Source organism: Salmo salar, chromosome 18, assembly GCF_965601325.2.
Source record: "Salmo salar chromosome 18, fSalSal1, whole genome shotgun sequence".
Lineage (NCBI taxonomy): Eukaryota > Metazoa > Chordata > Actinopteri > Salmoniformes > Salmonidae > Salmo > Salmo salar.
This window is the reverse complement of record NC_138308.1, coordinates 33,368,290-33,379,642: the sequence shown is the minus strand read 5'-3', so window position 1 is coordinate 33,379,642 and position 11,353 is coordinate 33,368,290.

Below are 11,353 nucleotides of genomic sequence, written 5' to 3'. Positions count from 1 at the left end.
CAGCAGTGCATTTCAAGTATATTTTCCAATACTTTAGATGGAAACATTGCACACAGTTTTTTATATTCTTTATGTTTCTATATGAATACATGTTTGTATTGTATGATTTGAGTTTCTCCAGCAGATGCGTTGTTTCCCACTAGGCCCGAGGAGCTCAGCTCCCTGCAGAACATCAGCAGTCGTTCGCTCCGCTTGCACTTTAGCCTGAACCGAGGCATCCACCAACACATCAATATCATGTTCGACTACTTCCACCTGTCTGTCGTCTCTATGGCCGTCCACGCATCCCTGGTTGCCCTGCACCAACCCCTCATCAGGTAACACACACACACACACACACACACACACACACACACACACTGTATAGGGAATAGGGTGTGACTTCAGACTGACTTGGATATATCATCACTTCAATAAATAAGCATAGATCCTGTAAGTCTGTCTGGATAAGAGCGTCTGCTAAATGACTTAAATGTAAATGTACACTATATTCCTCCAACCTCCAGTTCAGACTTTGTCTTCAGTGCAGTAGAACTGAAAGCTGTTCACCAGTAAGGCCTGATTCCTTACTGGCTGTTTGTCTGTTGTAGTTTCCCCCGGCTAGTGAAGAGTACATGGCTGAACCGCAACGCCCCCCAGCAGAGTAAAGACTCTGTCATCCCGGCCCTGGAGAATGTGGTGTTTGGAACCAGCTATGTCAAACAGCTGTCTGTTGATGTAAGTATAGATTAGGCCTCAGGGCTGTCTTCCTCTAAAACAAAATGTTGGTCGACTGAGAGTCGTCTGTTCTAAAACATGTCTTTTTCCATATATAGACACACCCTATGTGTTTTAATAAAATGAACTGTATGTACTGAGCTTGTGATTAAATAATTAAGATGCACAAATTACTTGAGGGAGCCAGAGATCAGCATAACCAAATGAAAAATACATTTTCCTGACCCTCCTCCTCCCGCTCCTGCTATGGCGTTTCCACTGGATCAGACCATGATATTTTCCCTTTTATCGAAGGGAGAAAGCTGGAAAGATTTTTCAAATACATTCAGGAACTATTGTCATTCTCAGTGGGTGTAAAAACATACTTTGTTGACTTGCTGTTTGAGGTAAAGAAATAAACACTTTGATAAGCTCCACAGCTCATTAGTGGTGGTGAGGTAAGACCATCACAGATACTATCAGACTTCCCCAAATGGCCACATTTCTACATTTCCACATTTGCACACAGGCCAGGAAGCCTAGGTCTACTTCTATGGATAATCAGATGCGCATCCTTACACAATATTATCAGGTGCGCTCCAAACATAATACAATGAATAAATGAACCAAACTCTTAAATGGAATGAAATAAACCAAAACGTGTTTCTCACGAGTGTAGCATAGGTTGTGAGCTCTGCAAACAACGTGTTCACTCTGACAATGAGAATGGTCATTCCAAACCAATTACTCCTAGACCTCCAGATAAATCAGTCATCTCTCACTAATGGTTCCAGTAGCTCTTCTTCTTCCCTGACTGTAGGCCGAATAATAACATGTTGAATCTATTACAGAAATGGCCCTAACAAAACAAACGTAGGTAATGAGATATGATGAGAATGAAAGGTAAATGTAGTACTGGTGTAATGGGGAATTGATAGAAGTTAACAATCAAAGGACAAACCATTCACACAGTTAATATGAAACAATGAATTGGCCGGAGAAGACACATTCTGAAGAGAGACGAGTCTTGTCCATCTAAGCCACACTCACCTTCTTAACTCAACATTTTAAAGGATACCCAAAGCATTATCTTCACACATACTGTACTGTAGGCCTAAGGAATACTCTCATAAACGGTGTCGGGTCCAAAGCACTAGACATTTATGGAAAACCAATGCAATTTCGCTTATTTTCTCCATTCTATCAAATTGCTTGAGGTACCAAAGCAAACACCCTCTCGGCACGCGTGCCTTACATTGCCGATGCCTGTCTTAGAGTGATGGACTGTGCCATCACTGCTGCCTCCAACGGATTAGTCCACTGAGACAGGCAGGAATCAGACAGCTGTCTCGTGTGCCATGAAAAAATATCTAAAGAAATCTGTCGACCAACAGCATATCAACCAAACAATCGACCCGTCTAGTACACCTTCATCCAGAAATCCTGTTGGAGGATTCACAGATTTCATACTTATTCCCCTCCTAATTCCGGGAATCTTCCAACCATGATGTTCAAAAGTTATGTATTTTTTTTACCCTTTTTCTGCTAGTAATGACTTCTATAGGAATGAGTGTTCTGCTGCCAGGGACAAGCTGCTAGTAATGACTTCTATAGGAATGAGTGTTCTGCTGCCAGGGACAAGCTGCTAGTAATGACTTCTATAGGAATGAGTGTTCTGCTGCCAGGGACAAGCTGCTAGTAATGACTTCTATAGGAATGAGTGTTCTGCTGCCAGGGACAAGCTGCTAGTAATGACTTCTATAGGAATGAGTGTTCTGCTGCCAGGGACAAGCTGCTAGTAATGACTTCTATAGGAATGAGTGTTCTGCTGCCAGGGACAAGCTGCTAGTAATGACTTCTATAGGAATGAGTGTTCTGCTGCCAGGGACAAGCTGCTAGTAATGACTTCTATAGGAATGAGTGTTCTGCTGCCAGGGACAAGCTGTACTTTATGAAGACTGTGAGGTACAGGGCAGAAGGAAAACAAGTTGTGGTAGGAGAGGTTATTGACTGATGAGATGGGGAAGAAGAAGCTCTACTAGAAGCCATTAGGGAGAGATGTTGGATTTAGCTGGAGGTCTAGGAGTAACTTGTTTGTAATAACACCGACATGTAGGAGGGTAGCTAATAGCTAGCCCCCCCCACATTCAGGCATCAGGGTTGATGCCCGAATGCAACATGCTCACTGAAGTGCAATGCTAGAGACAATGCTCAGTCCCCACCAAAGATACATGTAGCCAGACCTAATGGGACAGCTCAGAACACACACACACACACACACACACACACACACACACCCACAGCTCAGAAAGCATTGAAATCCATCGACCTCTTCTCCTGGTTTCATAACAGCCATCCTCCTTAGTAATGGCTATCCAGTCAGGAGTACCATACAGGTTATTTCACATCATATTAATTGCAGGCAGTAAATGGAAGGGATAAGGTTATATGATTCATATTGATTCCAGGCAGTAAATGGAAGGGATAAGGTTATATGATTCATATCACGTTCTAGCTGCATATTTAAAATGTTACATTTTGCCAAATGACAGGCCTGATGAGATGCTGGTCTTTGAGTGATGTATTTGGGGATTTCTCCAGATATGAAAGTTACCTAGCCTAGTGTGCTTCTGCTGCTTGTAGAAAATGGATGGATTTACCAAGCCAGCTAATTCTGGGCCAAGAAATATCTTGCCTATTAGAAAGATCTTGCCTATGAGAAAGATCTTGCCCTATTAGAAAGATCTTGCCCTATTAGAAAGATCTTGCCCTATTAGAAAGATCTTGCCCCATTTAGAAAGATCTTGCCCCATTTAGAAAGATCTTGCCCCATTTAGAAAGATCTTGGCCCATTTAGAAATATCTTGGCCCATTTAGAAATATCTTGGCCCATTTAGAAATATCTTGGCCCATTTTAGAAAGATCTTGGCCCATTTAGAAAGATCTTGGCTCATTTAGAAATATCTTGGCCCATTTAAGAAATATCTTGGCCCATTTAGAAAGATCTTGGCCTATTAGAAAGATCGTGGCCTATTAGAAAGATCGTGGCCCATTTAGAAAGATCTTGGCTTATCAGAAAGATCTTGGCCCATTTAGAAAGATCTTGGCCCATTTATAAATATCTTGGCCCATTTATAAAGATCTTGGCCCAATTAGAAAGATCGTGGCCTATTAGAAAGATCGTGGCCTATTAGAAATATCTTGGCCTATTAGAAAGATCTTGGCCTATTAGAAATATCGTGGCCCATTTAGAAAGATCTTGGCCCATTTAAAAATATCTTGGCCCATTTATAAAGATCTTGGCCTATTAGAAAGATCGTGGCCTATTAGAAAGATCGTGGCCCATTTAGAAAGATCTTGGCTTATCAGAAAGATCTTGGCCCATTTAGAAAGATCTTGGCCCATTTATAAATATCTTGGCCCATTTATAAAGATCTTGGCCCAATTAGAAAGATCGTGGCCTATTAGAAAGATCGTGGCCTATTAGAAAGATCTTGGCCTATTAGAAAGATCGTGGCCTATTAGAAAGATCGTGGCCTATTAGAAAGATCTTGGCCTATTAGAAATATCTTGGCCTATTAGAAAGATCGTGGCCTATTAGAAAGATCGTGGCCTATTAGAAAGATCGTGGCCTATTAGAAAGATCTTGGCCTATTAGAAAGATCGTGGCCTATTTAGAAAGATCGTGGCCCATTTAGAAAGATCGTGGCCCATTTAGAAAGATCGTGGCCCATTTAGAAAGATCGTGGCCCATTTAGAAAGATTGTGGCCCATTTAGAAAGATTGTGGCCCATTTAGAAAGATTGTGGCCCATTTCGAAAGATTGTGGCCCATTTCGAAAGATTGTGGCCCATTTCGAAAGATCGTGGCCCATTTAGAAAGATCGTGGCCCATTTCCATTTAGAAAGATCTTGGCCCATTTTAGAAAGATCTTGGCCTATTAGAAAAATCTTGGCATAGGCAATGCAGCATAATAGTATCAATAGGATAAAAGGGGAACAATCGATTGACGTTAAGCAGCCATTACTTAGTAAACCATAAAGGAGTGCAATGAGGAATCCATTCTCTTCACTGTGACCTTGTCTTAACTGTGTGTGTGTCACAGCATCTGTGACATGTTATAGCCTGTTATGACCTGTTATTAACACCCTGTGTGTCTCCCTCCCTTCAGGGCAGAACATTCCTGGTGTCAGACCAATGTCTGCAGCATGCATTCAGCCTTCACCATAGTCTCTGTGCCAGCCTACTGCTGGCCTACCAGGGCCTGTTTGGTTACTTCACCTCTGTCAGCAAGGACCTGCCCTCCTCACACCGCATGGAGCTAGGTAGGCCTACACTACACCATGGTAACACCGGCTCTCTGACACTAGAAACAGTCAGTCACACACCCATCACATTGCCAGGTGGCTGCATGGAGAAAAACAGTGTCAACTGAAATGGAAAGAAACTCCAGGATGTTGATGCGCCACAGATGTAATGGATCTGTGGCTCTGACAGACTGGGTCATTCCTGCATAGTCCATTTATTACCTCCGTTTTGGTGTTGACATTACAACGCTGGACATGCTGCTTGATTTGACTGCAGGGTTTGAGTTGATGAATTAGATTTACAGAGCTCTGATACCCAGTGAGAGAATTACTGGAGATTCAGCTCTGTATTACACCCCAACATGATCCAGAAACACAAACGCTCTTGTTTAATGTTGTGCTCTTCTCTCTTTTGCTTTTTAGAATGTCTATCTAGAATGAGTATGATGTATTTTACGTTTGTCTTCATGAACTGACTGTGTTGTTTATCATAGTATTTGCATGTCATCATTTGCTCCCTGCCCCCTACAAAAAAAGAGTCATTTTAACCGTTCTAGAAGGAACTTGATGGTAGTAGTTCACTTGCTCACCTTTGGAGTGCTGACTTCCTGCGGTAGTGTCCTGGTGGTGGGCCACATCTCTAATCCTATTCACCACTATCTGGAACTGATGTGATACAACTGAGCTTTTAGCTTATTCTGACCCTTCACTTTGTAGCCTAGTGAACACTCTTGCCCTGCACTGTAAGAAGGTATTGGGATGTTCCTCCTCATTGATGTTCCTCCTCTTATGTCCTGAAGTTTAAAGGGACAGTACAACATTGTTGTAGTTGGTTTTAGATGTTCAGATGTTCTTAAAGGGATATAGTGCAAGATTTGGGCCTTGAAGCCGTTTTCTACTTCCCCAGAGTCGGATGTACTTATTGATTCCATTTTCATGTCTCTGCATTTAGTATATAATGAAAGTTCTAGATGGTTAACAGAGGCAGAAAAATGGTATCCACAAGTTCATCTGACTCTTGGGAAGTAGATAAAGGGCATCATTGCCAGAATCTCGTACTATCCCTTTAAAACACCTGAACAAGTCAAACCAGCTACATGTATAACTTAACACCTCCACACGCAACATCAACTCTCCTCCCTACAACTAGCTGTGGTCCTTCACAGACTGTTAGTCACAGTCACAACATCAACTCTCCTCCCTACAACTAGCTGTGGTCCTTCACAGACTGTTAGTCACAGTCACAACATCAACTCTCCTCCCTACAACTAGCTGTGGTCCTTCACAGACTGTTAGTCACAGTCACAACATCAACTCTCCTCCCTACAACTAGCTGTGGTCCTTCACAGACTGTTACTCACAGTCACAACATCAACTCTCCTCCCTACAACTAGCTGTGGTCCTTCACAGACTGTTAGTCACAGTCACAACATCAACTCTCCTCCCTACAACTAGCTGTGGTCCTTCACAGACTGTTAGTCACAGTCACAACATCAACTCTCCTCCCTACAACTAGCTGTGGTCCTTCACAGACTGTTAGTCACAGTCACAACATCAACTCTCCTCCCTACAACTAGCTGTGGTCCTTCACAGACTGTTAGTCACAGTCACAACATCAACTCTCCTCCCTACAACTAGCTGTGGTCCTTCACAGACTGTTAGTCACAGTCACAACATCAACTCTCCTCCCTACAACTAGCTGTGGTCCTTCACAGACTGTTAGTCACAGTCACAACATCAACTCTCCTCCCTACAACTAGCTGTGGTCCTTCACAGACTGTTAGTCACAGTCACAACATCAACTCTCCTCCCTACAACTAGCTGTGGTCCTTCACAGACTGTTAGTCACAGTCACAACATCAACTCTCCTCCCTACAACTAGCTGTGGTCCTTCACAGACTGTTAGTCACAGTCACAACATCAACTCTCCTCCCTACAACTAGCTGTGGTCCTTCACAGACTGTTAGTCACAGTCACAACATCAACTCTCCTCCCTACAACTAGCTGTGGTCCTTCACAGACTGTTAGTCACAGTCACAACATCAACTCTCCTCCCTACAACTAGCTGTGGTCCTTCACAGACTGTTAGTCACAGTCACAACATCAACTCTCCTCCCTACAACTAGCTGTGGTCCTTCACAGACTGTTAGTCACAGTCACAACGTCAACTCTCCTCCCTACAACTAGCTGTGGTCCTTCACAGACTGTTAGTCACAGTCACAACGTCAACTTTCCTCCCTACAACTAGCTGTGGTCTGGTTCTTCACAGACTGTTAGTTACAGTCACAACATCAACTCTCCTCCCTACAACTAGCTGTGGTCCTTCACAGACTGTTAGTCACAGTCACAACATCAACTCTCCTCCCTACAACTAGCTGTGGTCTGGTTCTTCACAGACTGTTAGTTACAGTCACAACATCAACTCTCCTCCCTACAACTAGCTGTGGTCCTTCACAGACTGTTAGTCACAGTCACAACATCAACTCTCCTCCCTACAACTAGCTGTGGTCTGGTCCTTCACAGACTGTTAGTTACAGTCAAAACAAACGTTTCATCCTGAACATGATCAAGTACTTATTAATCCATTCTAACCTTAGAGGGCATAGTAACAACAACAAGGTTAAACATGCCCTTATATATGTGCCAATCACTCCTACTAGCCAAGCCCAGCATGCAAGTCCTTTATGAGAGAGTACTCAGAAGACCCTTCCCTCCAGACCAAAGACACGTCTTCATAGGTATGTCCCCCCTACCTGAACCCTACCCCTCCGTCCCTTCCCTCTACCCTCAATTCATCCTGCTTCTTCATTTCTTTTCTTTTCCCGTTTGGTTTCTTTGCTTTCTCCTCTTTTGGTTCCTTTCTTTTTTCCCCACATACCTGGTAATCTTTCTGTGTGCTTCAATACTTCAGTCTTTCAGTCACTATAAGTCCTAGAGGTCAGTGCCTGTCATAGTCCTCTGTCTGTCGTTTATTCACACACTTCCTTCTCTCCACAGGTGGGCCGCCTTCTAGTCCTTTTCTGTCACAGTCATATCTCCGGGGCCCAGGTTTCTCTCTCTCTCTGGCTCTCTTCTATCTTCTAGTCCTTTTCTGTCACAGTCATATCTCCGGGGGCCAGGTTTCTCTCTCTCTCTGGCTCTCTTCTATCTTCTAGTCCTTTTCTGTCACAGTCATATCTCCGGGGGCCAGGTTTCTCTCTCTCTCTGGCTCTCTTCTATCTTCTAGTCCTTTTCTGTCACAGTCATATCTCCGGGGGCCAGGTTTCTCTCTCTCTCTGGCTCTCTTCTATCTTCTAGTCCTTTTCTGTCACAGTCATATCTCCGGGGGCCAGGTCTCTCTCTCTCTCTGGCTCTCTTCTATCTTCTAGTCCTTTTCTGTCACAGTCATATCTCCGGGGGCCAGGTCTCTCTCTCTCTCTCTCTGGCTCTCTCCTATCTTCTTGTCTTCTCTTCATCCATCTGATTGGCTCTTATGTCTAATGATACCGTTGACTTTACAGCCTGTCTGTCAGACTTGACAGATCTGTGTATGATTGTGGAATTGACAACAAAAAAATGACCTATTTTAATGCTCTTTGTTTTGTTCTCCAGAGGAACTAGACATTGAGAACCGTCTCACTGAGCTCTGTGATCAAGTCAAGGTACGATATTAGTTTCTGCCATCAGCTCACTGTCTGAGCCCTTTTCATAGTCAAGTCGATAGGTCTACTTAGTGGACTAATCACTTCCAGCACTATGGCAGGTCTCCCTGACCCAGATTAAACTCCTGGACTTAAACTCCTGGACTAAGTTCTTCATTGAGTATGATTGGATTTGAACTCAAATAGAGATGTGCTTACCTCAAGGAAACATGGAAGTATTGGAACAGGGCCTGTGTTTGTGTTTTAGCTTGTCTTTGTGGCGCCCCCTGGTGTCTATACTGGTCGAATCTATGTCCCCCTCTCTCCAACAGCAGAGGGCACAGAGCCCGGACGAGCTGGCAGAGCTGGTCAATATGAACCTGGCCCAGCTGTGTTCCCTCCTCATGGCTCTGTGGGGTCAGTTCCTGGAGGTGGTCTCACTGCAGGAGAATGTTGCTGCCCTGCTGGCTGTGGAGCATCACACACTCAGAGTGAGTAGATTAGTAGCACCTAGCACCTCACTAACCCTGCTGACCATGGTGCACCTCACTAACCCTGCTGACCTTGGAACCCCTCACTAACCCTGCTGACCATGGAGCCCCTCACTAACCCTGCTGACCATGGAGCCCCTCACTAACCCTGCTGACCATGGAGCCCCTCACTAACCCTGCTGACCATGGAACCCCTCACTAACCCTGCTGACCATGGAGCACCTCACTAACCCTGCTGACCATGGAACCCCTCACTAACCCTGCTGACCATGGAGCCCCTCACTAACCCTGCTGACCATGGAACCCCTCACTAACCCTGCTGACCATGGAGCACCTCACTAACCCTGCTGACCATGGAGCACCTCACTAACCCTGCTGACCATAGAACCCCTCACTAACCCTGCTGACCATGGAGCCCCTCACTAACCCTGCTGACCATGGAACCCCTCACTAACCCTGCTGACCATGGAGCACCTCACTAACCCTGCTGACCATGGAGCACCTCACTAACCCTGCTGACCATGGAGCACCTCACTAACCCTGCTGACCATGGAGCCCCTCACTAACCCTGCTGACCATGGAACCCCTCACTAACCCTGCTGACCATGGAGCACCTCACTAACCCTGCTGACCATGGAACCCCTCACTAACCCTGCTGACCATGGAGCACCTCACTAACCCTGCTGACCATGGAGCACCTCACTAACCCTGCTGACCATGGAGCACCTCACTAACCCTGCTGACCATGGAGCACCTCACTAACCCTGCTGACCATGGAGCACCTCACTAACCCTGCTGACCATGGAGCACCTCACTAACCCTGCTGACCATGGAGCACCTCACTAACCCTGCTGACCATGGAGCCCCTCACTAACCCTGCTGACCATGGAGCCCCTCACTAACCCTGCTGACCATGGAGCACCTCACTAACCCTGCTGACCATGGAGCACCTCACTAACCCTGCTGACCATGGAGCCCCTCACTAACCCTGCTGACCATGGAGCACCTCACTAACCCTGCTGACCATGGAGCACCTCACTAACCCTGCTGACCATGGAGCACCTCACTAACCCTGCTGACCATGGAGCCCCTCACTAACCCTGCTGACCATGGAGCACCTCACTAACCCTGCTGACCTTGGAGCACCTCACTAACCCTGCTGACCATGGAGCACCTCACTAACCCTGCTGACCATGGAGCCCCTCACTAACCCTGCTGACCATGGAACACCTCACTAACCCTGCTGACCATGGAACACCTCACTAACCCTGCTGACCATGGAGCACCTCACTAACCCTGCTGACCATGGAGCCCCTCACTAACCCTGCTGACCATGGAGCACCTCACTAACCCTGCTGACCATGGAGCACCTCACTAACCCTGCTGACCATGGAACCCCTCACTAACCCTGCTGACCATGGAACCCCTCACTAACCCTGCTGACCATGGAACCCCTCACTAACCCTGCTGACCATGGAGCACCTCACTAACCCTGCTGACCATGGAGCACCTCACTAACCCTGCTGACCATGGAGCACCTCACTAACCCTGCTGACCATGGAGCACCTCACTAACCCTGCTGACCATGGAGCACCTCACTAACCCTGCTGACCATGGAGCACCTCACTAACCCTGCTGACCATGGAGCCCCTCACTAACCCTGCTGACCATGGAGCCCCTCACTAACCCTGCTGACCATGGAGCACCTCACTAACCCTGCTGACCATGGAGCACCTCACTAACCCTGCTGACCATGGAGCCCCTCACTAACCCTGCTGACCATGGAGCACCTCACTAACCCTGCTGACCATGGAGCACCTCACTAACCCTGCTGACCATGGAGCACCTCACTAACCCTGCTGACCATGGAGCCCCTCACTAACCCTGCTGACCATGGAGCACCTCACTAACCCTGCTGACCATGGAGCACCTCACTAACCCTGCTGACCATGGAGCACCTCACTAACCCTGCTGACCTTGGAGCACCTCACTAACCCTGCTGACCATGGAGCACCTCACTAACCCTGCTGACCATGGAGCCCCTCACTAACCCTGCTGACCATGGAACACCTCACTAACCCTGCTGACCATGGAGCACCTCACTAACCCTGCTGACCATGGAGCCCCTCACTAACCCTGCTGACCATGGAGCACCTCACTAACCCTGCTGACCATGGAGCACCTCACTAACCCTGCTGACCATGGAACACCTCACTAACCCTGCTGACCATGGAGCACC